This window comes from Eutrigla gurnardus (genome assembly GCF_963514095.1).
Source record: "Eutrigla gurnardus genome assembly, chromosome: 22".
Lineage (NCBI taxonomy): Eukaryota > Metazoa > Chordata > Actinopteri > Perciformes > Triglidae > Eutrigla > Eutrigla gurnardus.
The window spans coordinates 3,339,623-3,354,808 of NC_139933.1; the positions used below are offsets into that span (position 1 = coordinate 3,339,623).

The window sequence follows — 15,186 nt, forward strand, 5'->3', positions numbered from 1 at the left end:
CTCTTAGAAGCTAGTTTCCTGTATCCTCTTCATCCTATACAGTTCTCCAACCATGCATTTCATTCACGCTGAATGACATGACATTGAGAGGATCTTCCTGCTTCTATACTATCAATTTCTTACCTTTTCCTTTACATCCAACTTTGCCTTTACAGCTTTTAAATTGTCCTTCGCTGGTTTTGCGTCTGAAACGAGGTCAAGGCAATTCTAAATCAATTGTGAAACACGGTTTGGAAGTTGTCGAAAAAGTATCCCCAACCTACACAATGACGTTCTGCTCCTTTTCCTTTCGTAATGCGGAGAAGAAATTGTCCTTTCGAGGGTGATAACAATTTAGACGTACTTAGCAAAGCACATAGAAGGAGGAAATAGGCTTTACAGACAGAACATAGACAACACAGCTCGTTTTAAAATAGGAAAATGGGCCTTCCTGCCGCTGCTATATCCTCCATCATGCAGTCAAATGATCCCTGTAGTTTTAAGCACCACCACCGACGAGTGATGGCTTTTCTTCCATGCAACTGTTTTATGGAGTCATTGAATGCACATTACAAGGATGCTTCTGAGAGGGGAAAGAGAGCGGCGGGGTCCGTGGATGGAAAAAAGGCATGTAGGGGAAGAGGGAGGGGGGGTTTGTTGTAAATGGAGCTGCATCGTACGCACACACTCATTGGCGCTGGCGAGCTGGCAGCCCGAGCTGTTAAATATCCAAAGTAGCCGTGCGGAGACATTGCTTTGCGTGCGTGTGGAGAATGTTCAGATTGGACTGTTACAGCAATTGACCTTGTCCACGAGGCCCGTCTAGACCGTCGCCCACTCTCCGCGCCGCACCACCGCACAGTTCATTAGTCGTAGATGGTCTGATTTTGTTTGCTGATCGCTGACTGTACAGTAATAAGACATTTCCCAGCGACTGCTGAATTGTATTTGGCACTGTGGCGAACGCTCTTTAACTGGTCATCCAAATCACTGAGCAGGAATGGAATTACTTCACTAATGTGCTTATGCAAAAACATAATTATGACATTTAGGTGTAGGTTTAAAAAATAACATTTTTTTTTTTAATCGACCCCCTGTTTCTGCTTGTGTGTTAGCACAGCGATGCCCTCCTGTAATCTGGTGTACTGTGCACGTCGTCCATCGTCGCCGGCGATGATGGTGGTCACAGGGACCCAGATGGGGGATGGCTCGGTAACGGGGCCGTTTACCCTCTGTCACCGGCCGCCAGGGCCAACACTTCCATGGAGGTTGTTCTAGGTCAACACTCCACTCTCATTGGTCCGAGAGTGCCCCTTGGCCAATCACAACGACCCATCGGAGACCATCTGTGTGTTTAAGCCTCAGGTGTGACTTTGCATCTCTGCAGCCTGAGCATGAAATAGCGTTGTTGCTGTTGTTTGGACTGTACAGATTGGAGACCTGGTAAAGGTTATGCAGGTCCTGCAGGACCAGGAGTCTCTGCTGCATCAGCCTTGCGGACGAGGGGGATTGTGGTTGGAGCCCGGTTGCACTTTATTGGTTCTTTGTTCAATTCCCATGCCGACTGCTGTATGCAAAAGTGGCTGCTGGCTTCATCAACTTATGGTGTCGTGCAAAGTAAACATTTTTTTATTTTTTATTTTTTTTTTAAATCCCTTACGCAAACAATTGTCTAACATTGAAAACACATAGTGTTCAAATAAAGATTACAGCCAGGTTAGATTAAATACAGCAACCTGAGAAGAAGAAATGAAATATCAGTTAAATAGAAAAGATAATTCTACATCCTGCACTACTTCCACAGAATGCTCGCCGCAATTATTGCCAACACTTCAGTAGAAAACACAAAGTACTTCGCTAAAACTGTAGTTGGATGTCAAATAAATACAAGCATGACAGAGGAAGGGAACAGGTGGTATTAGAACTGATATTTTTTCATAATTTAATGCTGTTTAACATATGGTGAAGTGAAAAATAAACTTTAAATATAAATGTCATCCGAGGCGGAACTCGTTTCCCATTTAATAAACACTATGCATTACCTCAAACATCCCAAATAGCCCATGATAGTAGTCTCAGGTTATTCATTATGCATACATATGAATTACTAAGAGTTATTTTATTAGACAGCGCTACTTGTTTTCTTTGGAAGTGTTGTATGCTGGTAAGGCGCTGTCCAAGGTGCTGAAATGCAGCAGAAGCGATTGATCTCAACAAAGCCAGGTCTTTTATTTATATTCTGGCATTAACTACAGTCTATTTAATTATTCATTCATTTATTAGCCTGCATGTAAGGTATTCAATGCGATTATTGCACATTTTGTAGCTGTTTTTGTCTCAATATAAAGAAAAATCCTTAAAAATAGTCTTTTTTTGTCCTCATCTGTCATTATAGCAACGTATAATATCAGTAAATAAGTGTACATTTGAGGGAAATTGTCCATTTCCTGTGGACTAGACCGCACAACAGCGACACAGAATCGTGTAATGCCATTACATGCACGATGCAAACTGTTGTTGAATGTAACTGTGATGTGCAGCCCGACCCTCCCAGTGTTCTGACACGTCCGGCTCCTCCAAGCTGACTGTCGCGTTATTTATGTGAGAAAGTGTGACCAAGGATATGTGTGTCTCCCCACGGTCTCTCACTTTAATTAAAACCTCAATCACCCCACGACAAGATCGACTGGTGTGTTTACTAGCGGGTGTGTGTGTGTGTGTGTGTGTGTGTGTGTGTGTGTGTGTGTGTGTGTGTGTGTGTGTGTGCATGCGCGTCTAATTAACCAGTCAATCTCTGTTGTGTGACTGACATGAGGTACACAGGCCAGAAATACTGATTAGGAAGGTGACAGCGCCGGATGTTACCGTGTCATATCAAAGCCACTCAAAACAAGAATTCAGATTAAATTTGTTCCCTTTTTTTTTCTTTCTTTCTTCGTCTTGTTTTTTTTTTTTTTTTTCCTGTCCTTTGGCTCCGGTGAACCTTTTTTACACAAGAGCCACAGCGGGCTTATCTGTCCGACACCATGTACCATAAACTTCACTTCACCCACGTTCCCCCTTTTTAAAGCAGCCCTGTTTGTTATGGCAACAAACCAAATTTCAAGCGATAACTGTCTGTTACGGTTGCGTCCACCTGCCCACACACACACACACACACACACACACCGACCAACACGGAGCTGCCTAACTGGCCGTCAAAGAGCGGAGGTGAATGGAACAAAGATGTGTTGTTGTGAGCGTGACGATCAGCTCCCCGTGCCTGACCATCTGCAGCGGGCTGGGCTCAGCAGGAGGACGGGGAAATGAGGTCAGCTCAGCTTTTGAAGCCGGCAAGCTGCAGGCAGACGAGGCACCATGCCGAGACTGGAAGCTCACATGAAAGGCAATCAACCAAAATAGCCAAATATTGTTACGACTGTAGACATGTGTGTCGCTCAGTCTGGGAGCCGAGAAATTCAAAGTAGAAAGTGTCATATTTTTTTTGTTTTTTTCAACTCTGCAGTTGATCTAACCTGTCCAGTGTGATTCCCCCATTTTCAATGCACGACGTACAGAGGCCATCTTGAAATATATAGCGTCCTGTGGCGGTTATTCTTTTCTCCGGTTCTTTTGTACAATTACAAAAGGGAATAAAACATCTCTTCACAAACCTCAGATATCCAACCTGAGCTGGAGCAGATGGTGAATTATGCATAAAACATACAAACATTCAACGCTTACAAAAGAAAGAAAAAAAAAAACAGTTGCGTCTCTTAAATTTTACACACGGCGTTTCTTATAAAAAACAAGGTTCTGACATTGACCGCAGTCTTTGTGAAAACTGCATCAGTGCTGTGTTGTACGGTATCACAGGGTTTTTTGATTGGTGCAAGTTTTCTGGCGGAGAGGAAGGCGGGGCTTACCTCCAGGTGTGCTTCTTTTTGTTACCTTGCTGTCCTTTTCCGGTACGCCAAATAGGTTCGTCGCTAAGCCGGTGGGTAGTTTTATTTATTTATTTTTTTTCATTCGGGACAACTAGCTTAGAGATGAGAGGGCATTGGTTAAGATTTGTGAGTAAAGAAGCTGAATCAGTACTTCTACTTGAGTGGAGAATGTCTACTCTTGACACCTCTGTTGACCTGTCAATCACAAGGTAGCCCCGCCCTAAAGCATCCCCTACTTTCTGGTCTATTTGACTCTAAATGGGACCATCATTTACTGAATGAACATCATGCTGGATTGAAGAAGACTTGAAAAAAACTCTCATCGACTTATTTTCACAACCAGAGGAGTCGCCCCCTGATGGCCATGTGTAAGGCGCTTCAGCGTTGGCTTCACCTCTCAGAACCGGCGGTTGCTGCCTGATACACACAGATACACAGCGCTGTCTGTCTGTCCACTGCACTCTCACCCTCTCCCCCTCCCTCCCCCTTTGGCATACATGACAGCAGCAACGAGTACAAGCTGTTTTCCCCGCTGATAAATATTCCGACACACCGCGCCTGACAGGCCGGGTACACCAGGCAGGAATTGGGATGGACAGGTTGAGTGTGTGTGTGTTTGCACGCGTGTCTGTGTGACAGGCCGGTCGTCTCCATGGTGCCAGGCCGGCGTTCTGAATCGCCCCGAGACGCTCCCTCCGGTCGGAGCCCAGCAGACTCTGTGTAACTAGACCTGTGTTGTTCCCACCCCCCCTCGGCCGCTCCGCTCCCACCACGCTCCGCTCGCTGCCTCATCAGCTCACCCGGAGGAGGAGGGAGGGGGCGCTGCTTTCTTGCCAGCCTGGAAATGCTGACATGCACAGGCTGGCATCCCTTCACTTGGAACAATCTCCCTCCTCTACACCCCTTCTCTCCTCCCTCCTTCTCTCTTTTCCCTCGCCTTTGCTGTCTAAACCACGCGTCCAGCCAAAGCGGAAAATAGAGTGGGATATTTATAGAAAGATGAGATAAAGGGAGGATAGTTCCTCTTTTTCACCGGACACGGGGGATTATGTTTTATTATTTATGTCTCTTTCTTTCTTCTCTTTCCCATCTCCTTTTTCTTCCCTCACTCCCTCCTTTACCGGCATTTTTTCCCTTTCTTTCACCAGGCACTTGCCAGTTCCTGTCCCCTAATTACTGTTCCTCTATGGATGGCTGTCCTCTTTCAAACTAAAGAGGCTTAACACAACAAACACAGTGGAGAGGAACAACACATTTGGAAAGGGAAAGGGAAGTGGGGATGTGGATATAGGGAGAGGCCTTCCAGAATAAGCCAGAGGGAGGGGCCACTTATTAAAGAGGAAGCCTAAGTAATGTGCCACCGCTGGTGCAGCTTGCATTGCTGTGCGTTTGCCAGCCTTTGACATTAATTGATTAATGGATGTGCTAATTATGTGAGCGTCGCTCTCGAAAAACATGTCAGAAGTGGCGGCGCGCTGGGCGTGGACGCGTTGACTAATGACACTCAGAAACACATAATGCTTTATTTATTCTACGTATAATCATTCACACACAGGAGACGTGTGCTTGGAACGGGCATCTATCTCTTTAATACATATCTGGATGCTCGCTCCGTGATGCGATGCGACAGTGGGTCCAAGTGGGGCTCGAGTGTGAATAATCGGGCCTCACTTCATTCCTGCAAATGTTTCACAATAAAAGTATTGCTAGGAAATGAAGGCACCCTGTCTGTAAAACACTAGACAGCTTTTTTAATTTGTATTACATACAGACACCCGAGCCCATTGGCTTGCTACTCCCTCTCCGCCACAGCTCAAGAAAACCATCACGACTGTTTGCTGTCCTGGTTCAGCAATGGTTGAACATTGACATCAGGTCAGCAGAAACCCTACACATCCTCCATCGCATATTTGTTTTGACTGTAGCTAGCCACTTATTTTTTTTTTTTTTGCAGTTTTATCGACGTGGATAAATGCACGTGTTGTAAGTCTCTTTGGACGGAATGTAATGTGATGTATTGCCAGCAGCAAATGCAGCTTATTTAACAGAGCAAACGGGAACAGACTAAAACAAAATATGAGGAAAGGAATCAGAAATAAAGGCCTCACTCCGTTGCACATAAATTATATTTTAATAGCTTGTTTTAATACAACAAAAAGGTGGTTCAGGCGACTTACATAAATTAGGGACAAATAAAAAGTTGAAATTGAAAGCTGAAGTATACATGACACACATGATACAATACAAAGCAATGCTTCCATCCGAGGATGTTAATTATCTCATTAAAAAGCTCGCATGGGAGAAACATTTCAAAATATTTCACAATGTAGCCAAAAGGGTTTTAAACGCGCTTCAGGTGTCACTTCGGGCCTTTTGTCTATAATGTAAGAAATGGAAACATGTTTGTTGAATAAATAATGATCTAGCAAATGCTACATGACTGATAACATTGTACAGCGCTGTGTTTAAACATACTGGAATTAAGCAGAAACGGACTATAAGTTATCTGCGGCTTCACTTTCCCCGAGCTATCAAACACACTGCTGCACCCTTAGATGAGACTCTCCACTATAAATAAAGACACCCGTTATCGGGAGCTCTCTGTCATCATCTTGCTTCGAAAAGCAAGAAATACATTCTTAAATAAGCCGAACCAAAGAACCTGTTGAACAGCAGTACGTCCTAGACTGCAAAAATATTTTTTCTGACATTTTTAGACACTTTATTTTCCTCAATGCAGCAGATGGAAATGCTCCAAATTAAATTTGTATTTGTTGCTAAATAAAAAAAAGGCTAATTTCCCCTGGGTCGCCCCCTGATGGACAGTAGAAAGAATGCAAGTTTAAGACACTTCAACTTTGGCTTCACTTTTCAGAACCCGGAGACAGACCTAAGCATGATATTGCTATTTGAAAGTGTATTTAAGATGCTGTTGCAGATGTAACCAGAGAAAATGATGTCTACAGTCACTCAAACAATTGGAAACACTGTAACTGGTCCTCTAAGTGGATACATTTTTCACTGAAATGTTCCTAAAAAAGGCTCAGAAATGAAGCCAACACGGGAGTGCCAAAAACTGCAGATCTTTGATTACAAACTTGAGGCTGGCTCCAAAAGGGAGTCATGCCAACTCTACTTTTCGGTGTCTATAGCTAATTTCCCACTTACAAGAACTGCACGGTGATTTCTATACCACTTACTCGTTTATACAGTATTGTCTGTATGGTTGATTGTTCCTGCAGGTAACTTCAACTGTCAAAATTCACACTGAATGTGATTAATCTTGTTATTGGTCAACGTAGTGAAACCTGTGACTTGTGTCAGCATATGTAGAAATGTGTGTGTGTGTGTGTGAGACAGATGGTTTGTACTGTAAAGTTTATGTTTATGACGTGGGTTTACTCTTCTGACTGCTCAGAAGACGCACTGTCACTAGGATCTATAGTCCCTTGGGGCTATTGCAGAATCACACACACACACACACGTGTGTTAGTCAGACAAGTGGGTGACTCTCATGAACACGTTTTGACGGTGTTGACGGTGTTGCGCTGTCAGAGCGGCGGCGCTTCTGTTGTGTTTGGAGTCATTAGCTTCACGGCGGCTGCCTCTTTTACAAAAAGGTCAGCCACGATTCAACTAACAGCAGTTGATTTGCTGTCAACAGCATATGGGCTCCACGCTGACTGATGAGTCCTGACTGATTCACAAGTCTGAGTCTCGGTGTGTGTGTTTGTGTCCTGTGATGGATCACTCTTCTTCATGTAGAGGAGGATCAGTTTAATGACCCTGCATGCTGATACGGTATACCTTGTATATCCATTTCAGTTTTTATAAGCATCACACATTATCAAATCAGTACCTTCTGTTGGTTTGTTTTCTATTCTGTCTGGTTTGGTTCCACAGTGCAGTACATTAAAGTGGACCAAGGGGTGTTTATGAAGGAGAGGATTTATCTTTTTTAGTTGCCACTTCTATGCAGGGAATGGCAGACTTTGAAATATTGCTGTGAAGGGGTTTTCACGTCGACTTGGCACTGATCTACTGTGCGCAACAATTCCTTGTCCTCCAGTTGATCTACTATAAATTAATACACATCACTATTTCTGTGGACTTTTATTTAGCGTATTCTGTAAGTTCTCTTCACCCCAGATGTCAAGCAAACATCGGACTTCTGCAGAAGTCCAAGCCAGACAGTTAACCTGTCGCTACTGGTTTCCAACAAATGCCATGCAGGCAGCCTCGTTTTCGGTAGACTTCTTGAAATTGGATCAAATGATCCTATTTCAAAACACACTAGGGTTTGCTTTTCTAGACAACCATTTGCAAGTAGCTTTGAACCTGTTGTTTTGGTCCAAACCAGAGAACGTTTACTGCATTCACAACTTCCCTCCCCAAAAAAACGCACCACAATTTGCCAAAAACTAGTTTGTAAAAGCACCGTAAAACTAAATTTAAGTCCCTTTTCATCTTAACTACAAAGAACACTTCACCCTGGTGTCATACCTTTGACTGACTGGATTATATTGTCTTTTAGAAGGAGAATTTCGTCATTCTTTTGTGATGCATAGTGTGTGATTCTTAAATTGTTGTGTTCAACTGAGGTGTATGTTGAGAGTGAACTTGAATGTAGCCGTTATTTCAGGATAGGGCATATTTAGCTTTGACATGCCTCCATGTGTGTGTGTGTGTGTGTGTGTGTGTGTGTGTGTGTGTGTGTGTGTGTGTGTGTGTGTGTGTGTGTGTGTGTGTGTGTGAGGTTGTTCCTTTGTTCCTCTGAGCCAAGGCAGTGGGGAACAGGGTTCTTACTTCCGTCTCACACCAATGAACAGGTGTGGGGGGTCAGGCGTCTGCAATGTGTGTACGTGTGTGTGTGTGTGTGTGTGTGTGTGTGTGTGTGTGTGTGTGTGTGTGTGTGTGTGTACTGAGAGTTGCTGTAGAACATGTCGAGACGTGGCGTTCAGTGGCATGGAACTGATTGCCCTGCCAAACCCTGACAATTACCATCCGGGCTTGGAGACATCACCACACACATACACACACTTTCCAATTCCAGGATTCAGTTTTTTCCCCCCCTTTGTCTCCAGCCACAGCACCCAGCGGTGCTTGTCGTTCTCTGACCATCATGTCATGGAGGGATATGTGTAACAACAGTAAGACACACTGCTGCTAATGTGGTTTCTCTGTGTTTTCTACATACCATTGCTTTTTCGTCTGACCGTTCTCATGATATGCAGCACTAAACTACCAAAGTGACTTATGTGCAGTGACAGCACAAGACACTCGAGTTGCAGGTGTTATCTATGCTGAAAGGGGAAGAGGAGACTGACCAGGGTGTTGTGCTGCTTTCATATGCTGTCAGAATTATTATAATTGCCAGTTGAAAACACAGACAACCTAACAAACAGCTCAATACAGCCGGAGGAAGGGTTTTTCTGTTACCAACATTACTGTGACTTAAAGTATTTTAGGTTAACAATGACCTGTATTGATCCTAACTGGTTAAGGAAGATTGATGGATTACAATTCTTTGCAATATTTTTGAAGATAAGATTATGTCGTATCAGTGCCTTTTTCCTTCAACCCTAAAACAGAAAAGTCTGTATTTACAGTATATGGACTGTACCATACACAGACACAAAAAAATAATAATAATAATAATAATTTCACTATCAAACTTGCCTTACGAGTCTGAAAATAAGTCTGCAAAAATATCCCAGGGATATCTTGTAACATTGAGACATACAGGTGAACAAAAGCTGAACAACTCTTTCTTACTCAAAAAATAGTGAGTTATAGAGAAGCACTCGCTTTACATTTTTTACCACAGAAGCGCTAGCAGAGGTTCTTGCTCCCATAATTCAATGTATAATAAAATAATTGAAAACTCCTGTGAAAGATCAATAGAAAAATCCTTTGCATTGGCTCATATTTGTAATGACTTTTCTTAGAGTGAATATAACAAGAACCTGGTTAAATTGCACATACCTGCAGATGTTTAACTCAAGAAAGCATGAATACATAAAAAGACAATCCGTTTATTATTTTTTAACATTTTTGTTTCATAAGTTTTCCCAAACTTATCAAAAAAAGTGAAGAATTTGAATTCAGTACACTGGTATTTCTAACTCCCCACCTTACGCTGGAATGAATACTTGAATGCAGCATTGACACGATGTGCAGTATGAAGAATATACTTTTGATTGCTTGTTCGACCTCGATATATTACCACTGACTTCAAACCTGTCAGACGTTCCTCATGCTGCATGAAAAGCCCAATTCATACATTTGTGTGTCTTTAGTGAAGGTGACATATTGTCTGGTTATGTTATCAACCACAAACTGACATTTAGTACACGTGCATATTGCTGGTGTGTATAGGCATGCATGACACGTGAACGTGTTCACAAGCATGAACGTTCCATGCAGCTATTTTGGGCCCACCATCATTATCTTTGTCCTCAAGTGGAACTCTCCTTTAAATATGCAAATTCCACTGGTGGAGGCTCTGGCAAGATAATTGTTAAGCTTGTTGGGTTTGACAGTTTGCCTTGTTGTGTTTGTAGCAGACACGCTCTCTCTAAGTACACACTTAACACAAAAACCTCTGCGCCACATGGCTTGGTTTTTTTCTTTTTTCTTTTTTTTTGCTCAGCCTGTAATAAATGCTTCAGTTGTGTCTTTCAAATTCAAACCATATGGCAACAACTTCAACTTCCAACACTTCTCAACGTCACATCACAAACGACACTGTCAAACTGTTTTTATAGGTGACTCGATAAAACTCACAGGTATATATTAATACAAGCCAGTAATAATCCTGGTCAGGGAAAACACTGTTTGGTATTTGTCATACACACAGTCACACCTGCATGGGTAACTGTGTATATCTGCGCCGACTCCAGTTATGGGGTGATTGATAGACAGTTAATTCAATCGAGCTCTTGGCAGGTGTTTTATTTTCCAGCTCGCTGCGGTTTACGGTGTCTGCGTTAGAGATTTACAAGTAGATGGTCGTGCTGTTGTCAAATGCCCCAAGAGATGAGGTGTCATGCCATTATTCCAAAAATAGCATCATTGGCCCGAAAGCCTGTTTGTCTGACAGCCTGTTATCCCCAAAAAGTAACTCCCATTTTTCTAAAGGCCCATTGTTGTTTTTTTTAACCAGTTCCACTTGTATACGTCAAACAAACTTAACAATCTCATAAACTAAGATTAAACCCTTCTAATCATTGAATCCTAGGGGGCAGTCCTACATAGAGACCAGTATGTGGACAATATTTGTCCTTTGTATTTGTTAAATAACCTTTTTGCAGAAGTTGAGTGGGGGTTTATGGCACAACTTTCTCTACTTCCAAGGTACATGGAAAAGGGAAAAAGGTACATATTTGGGAAGGTACATAAACACTCCCAAGGCTACCACTATGCTGATGACACCCAGCTATACTTCCAGCTCATCCCCCCCATTCTGACACTAACGTGGAGGCATGCATCACTTCCTGTTTTCGAGATATTTCAGATTTCACTTGCCAACACACCTCTGCTCCTCTAGAATACATCCTCAGGGTATTTTGGGTGCTCGACCTCCCTAAGTTCTTATTCTTTGTACACACCACTGACTTCCTAATGCAGCTCACATACAGTCCTAGATCCTAGCGCTTCCCTGGTGGGAAGTGTAGAGGGATGCTCTGGAGGAAGAGTGGACAGGATGCAGGCATGAAGGAAGAAGCTTGCAGAAATAAAGAGGCAGTCGGCTCTAAGCAGAAAGAGAGAGAGCGAGAGACTATTGAGAGATCGGTGGTGGGAGGTAGAAGTGGAAAGAAAAAGACAAATGTGTGGATGGTGGATGAGTAAGCTAGGGAGAGGAGGAGCGAGAGGAGGAGAAGACAAGGGGATCTTCAGGTTTTAGGAAACCACATTTAAGAAATTATGTCTGAAACTAGATTCAACACGAGATGAGCATCCACGAGACCGTGATCCGTTCTGGTTTTACAGTTAGATAACTGAAGAGGTTTCCGTGGGGAGCTGAAGACTGTGAGATAACAGAGGGAGGGGGAGGCAAAGAAGGAGACCACAAAGAGAAAATCCTCCTGAAGGGAAAGAGGAAACACCTTTCATGATGGCTGCTGTTTAATTATACATTTGTCTGCAGTTTTGCTGCCCGGAGCTGCAGTCCAATAACACAGTCTCTCCAGCACTCTGCCAAATGCTTCATACGAGATACACCACAAACACACTCCCGACACACTCCCTCAACAAGCAGCAGCAGTATCACACCCGTTTGCTTGGCAGCCGCTGAAGGTTGCAGTCTCAGCCTCCTCTGCTTCGACTGCTGTAGTGTCTGACATGAAAGTCAGTTAACATTCAACATATGGGAGTGAAGCCAGGCTGAAGTGCCTAAAAATTGCACTCTCTTGCTCATCAGAAGGCCACTCTGATTGGATGGAAGTCTATGAGAAAACGACTCCTGCGGCCCCACTACCTTCGCTACATTTGCTACCACGCTAATGCAACCTTCTGAGTTGACCTCAAATTATGAAGCTAACTCTGTTAACAGCTTCACACCAAAAGCCAGATGGATCCAGATCCCGTAAGGTTGCTCCTCGGGTGCTGCTTTGCTGCTTGTGTTTGTCAGATCCACCCGTCGCTCCTCCATGGTCCAAATATGGTCACTTCCCTTTACTGGTTGCAGAGATTACAAGACTGTGAAGGCTAAAACTAAAGATCGGGACGGCAAATAACCAAACCAATAGGTGATGTCACAATGCCTATGTCCACTTTTTATATAGTCTATGTTATTGATGTCACATCACATGCTTTGTGTCATGAATAGCAGCCATTGTACTTACCAGAACAATGCAAGTCAGAGAGATGAATAAAAGCTGCCTTGACACAAGCCATGGTAGATGTCGACTACAGAGAAGGACAGAAAGACTGATGCATTGATGGAGGTGGAGGGTAAAGTCACCTTTGTGTCTTATCCTGCTATTAAATGTGTGTGTCCTCCACACCCTCCTGCCACATGTTTCCATAAGATCTAACCTTATATTGACGGAAAGTAATCACCATTGAATATTGACGGATGCTTCTGCAAAAGGTTAGAGCATTGACCAAAGCTCATGGGTAATCTGCTGCTGTCAAGCTACCCTTGAGCAAGGCACCCGAATCCACAGTTTGTCTGTGCTCAGTGAGTGATGGCTGTGTGTCCGCTGGTGGTGGATCTGTGTGGGTTTTACTTCAAAGATGATGGGTGTTTGCTGTCTTTGCTAAATAAAAGGTTGCAGTCCATTGACAGGTCTGTCTTTATGTGTCTATCTTTCTCCATCAGACAGCTGGATGGACAAAGAGATGCTGACAGTCTAACAGAAATCCCTCGTATTTCTTCGACATCCCCGCCACAGAAGACCACAGCTGTTCTCACAGGTAGGCATCCAGTGTTCCCTCCTGAGGTTGGAAATTCCATTTGATTTTGTTTTTGACAAAGACTAAATGCAATTCCAGCACACCACTCTTCACACGTACCTGCAGTGTATGAGTGTTTCTTTTCGTCACGACAAACGACATACACCATTCCACAGAACAAGAAAAAAAAATCATGATTTGATTGTGTTTTCATCATTTTGATCAATGCAGTAGTTGAACGTTTGCTTTGTGGATGTTCTGAAGTCATTATCCGTGTTTTTCCATGACCTCCAACTTTAACCTCCTATAATTGTCACACATACTGTACACTCTAAGTCCACATACATATGGCTAATGTTCTATTTTAATATAAAGGAATTTCCTGTAATTTTCACAGGTGTATTACCATCGGAACGCTATACTTTCATCCACATACAAAATCTCAAAAGTCTTGTGTTGTAGTCGACTTTACGGGATATCTCACAAACAGAAAAGGGGTAATTTTACAATGGAAGTTAGACTATAAAATAAGAAAAATGATCCATTATTAGCAACTGGAATAATAACAAAGAGGATATTATGATCAGGTTTTATCGAGTAGCACATTTGCTGTAATCTGAAAAGTATTATTAAGCCATGATGGAACCGGATAGGTTAATAATTAATGTTAGTGTGTGTGTGTGTATGAGTGTGTTTGTGTGGATGTGAGATAGAGAGATAGAGAAAGATGTTAATAGCAGTTCAATGCCTTAGTTGTTCTCCGGAGGCTTGTTTCCATTCTCGACTCTCACAGAAAGTAGTGCCGGCACAGAAGAAACTGGAAAATGAGAAAGGAAAAAATAAAAGTGGCCTAAAGGCACCAAGGGGGTCTGAGAGACACTGAAGTGTGTGTGTGTGTGTGTGTGTGTGTTTTCTATGACAGTGTACTAATTTGGGTATTTAAAAAAGGAGCTCAGATTCTGTCGTTTTGGGGGACATTCTTGGAGGGATGTTCAGCACTTATTCCCTCTCTAACCTCCACTCAGCCTCAATGTTCACTCCCCAGGAGGAAAAAATACCCAACCCCCCCTGAACATCACTGAAAATGTGTGCATAATATATTAACATGCAATCCAAAATAAACCCCTTTGTATTTAGTGATGACTGCACAGATGCTAGAAAAGGTTTGTGGTTAGCTGCAGCCTCCAGGGGGAGATCCAGAGCTCCAGGCTCTACAGGGGGTCTGAGAGGATTACTTGCCTGGCAAGGTGCTCTTTTGTGTGGGGAGACAAGGCAGCAGAGTGGCCCTCAGATCCAGGCCACAGGCACAGACACGAGCTGAGAGGATAAGCGCAGCAGTTTATTTACTGTATGCGGATTTAATAGCATATCTGCCAACATTTTACCTTTACCCCAAACGAACTCCAGGACGAACTCCTACCATACTTTTCAACAACAAACAAAAGTTTTTCCAGTATGGAATGGGAAATGATTTGTATTGTGATACATGCATATATTTCCATCCCATTTAACAGTAAAGGTCTTAAACGTGAACATGTTATCACTGTACTTAGCATAGTTATTTCTGAGACCACTGCCACGTTGCTAAAAAATGCTATGCTGACTTTCAAAAATACCACAAATAGCCTCGGAGTCTAGTTCCTGTTAGCTCCTGTTATACTTGAGGACAGTTGGTGGTGGGTAAGCATTGTAACAGTATTAGGGTAAACCAGTGACCAAGACAAGTCTGAGACAAGAGTCTCAGTCTCCAAACTAGAACACAAGTTCCCTCTTTGTCTCAGTCTTTGGGTCTTCCGTGCACATTGTTTTTCTGCTTCATGTCACCTTTCAGTTCGGAGCTTAGAAATCATTAGAATTCTGTTATGTTTGTGTGCAGCCATGG

The 15,186-nt window shown here is 43.0% G+C and overlaps 1 protein-coding gene across 2 annotated transcripts in view; it reads left to right on the forward strand.

Annotated features, from left to right (window-relative positions):
* Nucleotides 1-15,186, forward strand: part of rbfox3a (RNA binding fox-1 homolog 3a) — a 399,003-nt gene that overhangs the window by 49,493 nt on the left and 334,324 nt on the right. For both annotated transcript variants that reach the window (XM_084040219.1, XM_084040217.1), the window contains exon 2: nt 13,231-13,325. The gene's annotated coding sequence lies outside the window, so the exon portion shown is untranslated. The remainder of the gene's footprint in view (nt 1-13,230; nt 13,326-15,186) is intronic.